General features: G+C 35.9%; 1 protein-coding gene across 1 annotated transcript in view; it reads right to left on the bottom strand.

The window, feature by feature from the left end:
• The window catches only part of IBSP (integrin-binding sialoprotein), an 11766-nt gene extending 9605 nt beyond the window's left edge, over positions 1 to 2161 (bottom strand). Inside the window, exon 1 of the mRNA XM_004681134.2 lies at positions 2104 to 2161. The gene's annotated coding sequence lies outside the window, so the exon portion shown is untranslated. The remainder of the gene's footprint in view (positions 1 to 2103) is intronic.
• Positions 2162 to 7937: the final 5776 nt, after the last annotated feature.

Consider the following 7937-nt stretch of genomic DNA (forward strand, 5'->3'; position numbering starts at 1 on the left):
GCCCCCGTTTTTGATCCCATTCCTCACTCCACCCCCTCAAAATGTCTCTGGTATATGGTTGCTCATTATTTTTGTTATTTTCTCGCCTGGTCCATTATACTCCTGCGATGAGTGAAATCATCCGGTATTTTTCTTTCTCTTTCTGGCTTATCTCACTAATTACTTGATTTTTTTAATGTGTGTGAAATGATATGAGTTACATGAAATTTATTCTTGAAGCATGTAGCACCAGTCATGTCTAAAGTTGATTCAGTGACATCAGAGATTACTTTAGGATATTAGAGCAGATTTCCTCAAGTTGGGCTATTCTCCAGCTTTCCATCATTATTGTGGGAAATTATTATGGACCAAGGGTCTGGGTTCTAGGTAATAGGTAGGATAAAGATTTAAATTCTATTGAAGAACTGAAGGTATGATTCTCAGAGTGAGAATAAGAGATAAATACCTGGATTTGTAACCAGCCAACAACATCAGTTCCACATAGACATTTCATAAATAAAAGGAGAGAGACAGTGAAATCCTATCCTATTTTATTTTAGCCTATTTGATCAAATCCTATTTTATTTGATGTAAAATTAACTTAGCTGAAAGTCTACTCACACCCACCCATTTGCACTGACAGACACAATTGATGAAAGTGTTTTTACACAGAGTGACAGCTTTGACAACATTTTGGAAGCAATATATAATAGTGATGACAATTTCTCAGTAATCACACTTGGAAAGGTAATATTTAAAATGCACAAAACTGATGTCATATACTGTGCCTTGAAGGCTGGTTTTTCATCTTGTCATCATTAACCAAAATTTATTGTGTCCTTATTGAGTGCTTGACACTAAAATAAAAATTGCACAGAGCAGGTTTGAGGCCAGAGAAGCTGTCTTGCGTTTTTGTCAAATTCTGCTTGTGGCCCAGTCACTTGTTAATTTTGATGGCTTTACTTTCTCATCATCCTCTCTACTTTAGTAAAAGTTCTTATTGGCTACTTGAGAAAAGAAATGTTTTATTGGTGGGTTTGGTGTGGTAATATAGACTTGAACTGATGTGATCCCATACCTCTGAATCATACAGTATATATATATACAGTATTATAAAACAATAAAAAAAAACAAATTTTTAAATAAAAAATCAATAAAATTTATAAATAAATTTAAAAAAAAAAGAGTACTGTCTCTGAAGGAAATTCCTATTTAAGAAGCTTCTGTTGCCATTGGGGGTGCTCTGAATAATATTTTGAATTTTGCCACCCATGATAGAGACCACCAGCAAACAGAATTGTTGTTTTGCAGCTAAATGAAAAATTGGAATATTTATATTTTAAAGAGGAGAAACTTAAATTACAGAACTGTAGAAAGAGTTTTGATTACACAAATTTCTCATCACAAACTACAAAAACAACAAAATGAAAACATAGCAGGGGAATATAAAAAGTACCAAATGATTCATGGAGAAGCAATTGACTCATTTTAAATCTCATTTTATTTACTTTGTGATTCATGAAAAGAAAGTAACCACTACTAGCCCAGAGAACAATTCAGACATTCTTACAGGATAATTTTGGAAACCTAATTATATGTTTTTATTAGGGAGCGTATGATAAATTACCAACATTATTGAATTCTCTCATAATATCTATATTTCCATACTGATATTAGAGCTATTAATACTTTGAAACCAAATGTATTACATATTGAAAATATATTATACGTAATAAGACAGATTAAGCATAATTTGTGAAGGAATCTATGTATATTGAGGGAGATTGCAAAGATGAAATAGTTTTACATAGTCAGATTATCTTGAATGCATCAAAATGAGGACATAAACAGAAACCTAAGAGGTGTAGAGACAAGGTGTGAAAAACAATCTTCTAGTGCATGAGCATAATATTAAAATTTTACATGCATTAGTTAACAAACCTTTTAGAAAGAATCTAACATGTCAGGTACTATTCTAGTGAGGCATAAATGTTAAATTCCATAGCCATTAATCCACACTGCAATAACATCAATATTTAAGTAAAAAGTTTAAATCAAAATTCAGAGATATAAAATATGGAGTGTATGACTTTAAGAAAATAAAGTTTTTATGTTAAATCTTACCCTTCTTCAGTCCCAGAGTCAGAAGGCAGGTTGACAGGAGTGAGTGACACAGATTGACTATTTCCTCTGCTCTCTCACTCCCTCATTCACTAGCTCTTGCTGGCTATAAACTCCTCTTTGCTTCCCAACAGCCAATCACTGTAACAGCCAACGTGATGTCAGAATGTGGATTTTCTCCAGAAAACCCCCAAATTTCAACACTTTTTCAAGAGACAGGCTTGGTTGAAAAAACATGAAATGTGGTTCTAGTGCCAAGAGGTTTGCATTGTGGAATTTAATTGAAGGTTTAGATGAGGATGAATAGTTTTGAGTTTTGAATATATGTAATAATATACTGAATCTGAGTTAAAACAAATAGCAAAAGATTTAACTATTTAAAATTTCATAATTTCATAACTTTCATTATGATGAAGGGAAGAAAAATGTACTGTTATTAGACAGGAAGCTTTTTTAGCTTAAGAAATAGTAAAGTTAAACTAAATAATAAGGGAAGCTGATGAATAGTTAAGATTTGTCCTATATTTGTCCTAAGTTAATTGTCCTATATTTTTTCTGAAACATACATTTATATATTTTTCAGTGATTCATATTAAAATTGATAGAATAAAATCAGTCAGAATATACTAGATATATTTGGTAAAATATTTGCTGAATATAAAAGCTAGAATTTCCAAGGGTTATGCTACCAAGAGGCAGCTTTCATTTTTGTTTTTATAAAATAAATGTCTTTAGGTTGTCTGTTTATGTGGTCTCTTCTTATACAAGTGAAATCACAGCATTTTATCTTCCTGTGTTTCACTTTACCTCTTCTCTGTTCATTTCCATATTCATCTTTGTTTTTGTATGGGGTTAGAAAAGCTTTCTTAAAGCTGGCAAAGATAAACTGTTGTTGCTGAAATGATTGATGAAAACCAAACCCACAAAAAGTGATTGATAAACTAAAAGATTCACTTTCTCATTTGCAAAGGGAAACTTAGGTTAATTAGCCTGCATTTTCTGTCCTTTTTTTCTCCCTCCAGTTGTGAAATCTACTTGGAAAAACAATGAATAAAAATAAGACTTTTCAAAGTGTGTGCCCTGTCAACCTGTTAGGTGCTTTAGATGATACACCTTTTCCAAAATGCTGCTTAGAAAATATAGACTCACATAAAGAGAGGTTGATGGATCTCTAAACCCCTCAATTTTGTTCCATTTATCAAATCTTGAATGACTGAACTTTTCACTGAGCCAGTACTTTGGCAAGATTGCCTCAGAGCATAGAGAAAATATTTTCCCGGACTTTAAAAATTCATAATTGTGCAGAAACATCCCAAATATCGGCAGGATTTAGAAATGTTGAAGGAGATTTATTTTAAATGATAGAGAGCAGTGGAACTAGGACCCTCAAATTGGACTAGGAAGAAGTAATCAAAAAGGAAAAGGAAAGGGCTTCAAGACTATGGACATGTACAAATAACATGAAAACCCTGTTTAGTATTTGCCGAGTGCTCTTCTACCAATTCTTTACTGGTGTTGTTTTACTCACCCCTCTCACACAATGAAAACAATCTTAGGAGTGTAATGCCCATTGCAAGGTAAGTGACACATTGTGATGCCCTGGCTAGAACAACTGGTAAAGAAAGGAATCAGAGGACCAAAGTGAAGTCTGTCTATGATCCTTGTTGGCACATTTTAGAAGCTTCAATGAGTCAGAAGATTAGAATAGAGTGGGTGAAGTAGTGACAGATGAGAGTACTTGGATAGTAAGAATTAGTTCTAAAGGGGGTAGTGAGTTGTACTGAGGCATATGCATTCCATCAAGATGAGATCTACCAAGGGGTTAAAGAAGAAGTGTAATATATTTAGCCCTGCAGGGACCTCCCTGGTGGCGCAGGGGGTTAAAGCAAAGCACTGTGCTTAAAACCACTTCAGCATGAGTTCGATCCCCAGATCCGGAGCTGACCCACATGGCATGGCAGAACTCTCCTGACCCGCCTGCTACTCAGCAGTGTACTTCGTCAGTCAGGCTCTTCTGCTCTCCACTCTGTCCCTGGTGAATCCTCTCACCATCCTGCTCCTCTGGCCTGTACCCATTCTGTATGCACAAATAAATAAATCTTTAAAAATATATATTCATTTTGAAATGTTTTGGGGTGAAGGGGGATAAAGGTGAAACAAGGTTGACTATAAATTGATAATTGTTGAATTAGTGTTTGGTAAATAGTGATTTATGATACTAGTCTCTTTCTCACTTTTGTATATGTCTGAAGTGGCCTACAAACAGTTTTTTTTTTTAAAGCAGGAGTTATTCTACTAAATGATTTATTATAAGATCGTCAATTTCTAATATTCTATAATCAGTAAATTATTTAAACCTGGTATGTCCTTTCCAATAGCTTTCTATCTAACCCAGTCAAGCTCTACCTTTAAAGTGACATCTTTATTTATGCATGAGCTTTGGAACATTCTTTTTTAAGGAAAAATGCTAGAGAAAACAATTCACAGATCCATACTAATTCTGATTTTTCTATAATGTGGGCTATCCCAATAATAATTTTTGTTGCAATCTCATTAATGCTGCAATATCTTCTGATAAATTCTTCATTTAAACAGGTTGTTATGAATTTATTTTTGTAGGTGGCACATGAGCTTCTCATTGACATGCCACAACCAACTTATGTCGTGTGATAGGTCCTTTCTGGGAAAAATTCACTCATTGTAATGTATCTCTCTTTCCTACCTATCACCTCTACTCAGCTGTCAAATCCTATTAATACTGCAACATTCTCTCCAGAATCTAACTTTCTTCCTCCTTTTAGTTACTTCTGTATTGCTCAAGTTTTCATTACTTCTTTTCAGGCTAGACTAACAACATTCTAATCAGGAACTTGTTGCCTACTTTCCCTGCTAAACAATTCTGTGACTACAAGATTTGGAATCCAAGATTATGGTAAAATCCTGCTGTTGCCCCTTACTAACTTTTGACCTTCAGAAAACTCTCTCAACCTAAAAAATCTGACCCCAATGTTCCAATATCATTTTTTTTTGCCTCCTAAAATACATTCAAGATGCTTTATATAAGACTATAGATGGCCAAATCTCAAAAGTAGATAAATACATTAAAACATATTTTAATGTTTAATGTCTTTGCAACTCTTTTTTTTTTTTTTTTAAAGATTTTATTTATATATGCATACAGAACTGGGGCACAGACCAGAGGTGGAGGAGCAGTGAGAGGATTCACCAGAGACAGAGTGGGGAGCAGAACAGGCATATCAACGAAGTACACTGCTGAGGGGAGCAGAAGGTGAGACAGGAGAGGTCTGTAGTGCCATGTGGGTCACCTCTGAGCCTGAGATGGAACTCACACTGAAGCGGCTGTAGCCAGCTTGCAGTTTTGCATCCTAACCTGTTGTGCCACCAGGGAGAGCCTGTCTTTGCAACTCTTAATTAAAAATTAATAGCCTATAATTTTCTGGAATGGATGAATAAACTTCTTCCCTTCCATAAGAAAAAAATTTAAATAAGATCTTAACTATGCCAACATTCATTGTATGACCAAGTGCTTATACTACTTCCATCTGTTCTATTCCACTCTTTGTCTCTGAAACGCAAAGGTTTTATCAACGCTTATATTGATAGTGATCCCCAGGCTTTTCCCTCCTGCGCCCCCCACCAACTTCCCACCCCCAGCAGTGTTCTCATCAGCCCTGGTACTCTTTGATACTCTATCACTTTTCTATCAAGTCTGAGGTTTTTTTTTATTTTTTATTTTACAACAGTTTATTTTTACATCATTTTGTACATTTTTTTTCCATCTCAATTGTAATCCCCGCGGGTTTCCCATCACCAAGTCACCCGTGTGCCATCACCAAAATCCTGTGCACTTCCCTCCCCACTCCCCTCCCCATCCCATTCCCCACTTCACCCCCTCAAAATGTCTCTGGTATATGGTTGTTCATTATTTTTGTTATTTTCTCGCCTGGTCCATTATACTCCTGCTATGAGTGAAACCATCTGGTATTTTTCTTTCTCTTTCTGGCTTATCTCACTAAGCATGATCTTTTCCAGCTCCATCCAAGTTGCTGCAAAAGACATGTGTTTCTCTTTTTTGGTTGCTGAGTAATATTCCATTGTACATATGTACCACATCTTTTTTATCCAGTCATCTGCAAGTCTGAGGTTTTTAACTCTTTCACACCCTGAATTTCAGCATGCCTTCCTTCTGGGCTTACTGTTTAATTTTTGTCTAGTTGTTTGGTCTTTCAAGAAGTGTCTAGATCTAGAATTTTACATAAGCAATTGTTATTGCTTATTTTGTTCTTGTAAGTCTGGGAAGTATAGGTTACAAAAGACAGGTTTTTTTCCTTTGGAGCTAATAATCCAATCAAGTTCTCCTTCCCCTCCACCCCTCCCTCTCAAGTCCTCCCCTGTTTATGTGAAAGTCACGTAATACTTTTCCAAACTCCACCCAATTTCCCAGCAAAACTTTCATGTATTCCATAGCCAGAAATAACAAATACCAAACTTGTACCTAATATAAATTCTTATTTAGGGACCATCGTGTTCTCTGACTACAATATTGTGTCCTTGTGCGGTAGCGGTGGTGGTGGTGGTGGTGGTGATGGTGGTGGATGTGTGTTTAAGAATCATCTGTTTCTGATTGTGAGTTTCTGGAGGGTGAGGACTGTAGCTATTTAAATTGCTGTATATGGAGTCAGGACAACCACATCTATGGCTATTTACAAGAGGCTGAAAATTCTCATTGAATTTGACATCAACTGAACATTAGGAAATGTTTCGATTGATGCCTGGCCCTTTCTAAAAGAGAAGGCAAAGGTCAACACATTGGTGTTAGCAGATGTGGATGTAAGGACTGAGGCTTAATGAATTATTCTTGAGGTGGTTCCCATCTCCAAGGGAAAGGTCATGAATTTGTCTCTACCCTTTAGAATCTTATTGTAATTTTGGAAGGAGTTAATGTGGTTCACTTGTATCTTGTTGACTCTTGGGTCTCTGTGTAGCTTTTCTAGGAAACTTTCTCTTTATTGTATTTCCCACCATGGGCATTGAATTTTCAAGTGACTTAAAGAAAAAAAAAAGATAGAAGAACTCTCTTTTACATGTGTATATTTCTCATATTTCTCTATTCCTCTTCACAGTCAAGTTTCTTAAAAGTTATTAGCATTTAATGACCCAATTTTTTTACTTTCTACTTATTTCTCAACCTATTGCCATATGGCCTATGCCCCCAAAACTCTGTGGAAATTTATAAAGTTACAGATAACTTTGTTTTAGTTAATCAATGAGATTTTGCTTATTAACTGTAGTGATAGGTGGTGTTGATAGCAGTTGATGCCACTAACCATATCTTTTCCTCTCTAAAGTTCTAATTCCCATCCAAGTACAAAACAGGACTGGCCTTATTTAGCTTCAGAGTTTAATTGCCTTCAGGATGGTGTCACTTATACGGAATACAGAAAAGCAAAAAAGGGTCAGAGAAAACCAAATTAAAAATGTAACCTTTGAAACCTGCCTGTAGAATAGAAGCCAACCAGAGTGGGAGGGACAGGAGTGGCAGGGACAAAAACAGAGGAGAAAGGGAGCACATAGTGCTATTGGGGTGAACCCTGGGTTCTTTGGGAGTGGGTGCACTACAGCAACAATGCTGGAAGGAGAGAGTCTATGCTTCTATTGGAAAAGCAATGATGTAAGCCAACATCAACTCAATAAAATATTTAATTAAAAAAAAAAAAGGCCTTCCCCAGTGGTGCAACGGGTTAGGACGTAGCACTGCAAGCTAGGCAGAGCTTCACTGAGAGTTTGATTCCTGGCCCGGGAGGTGACCACATGGC

Source organism: Condylura cristata, unplaced genomic scaffold (genome assembly GCF_000260355.1).
Source record: "Condylura cristata isolate star-nosed mole 26May11 unplaced genomic scaffold, ConCri1.0 scaffold00012, whole genome shotgun sequence".
NCBI classification, from domain to species: domain Eukaryota; kingdom Metazoa; phylum Chordata; class Mammalia; order Eulipotyphla; family Talpidae; genus Condylura; species Condylura cristata.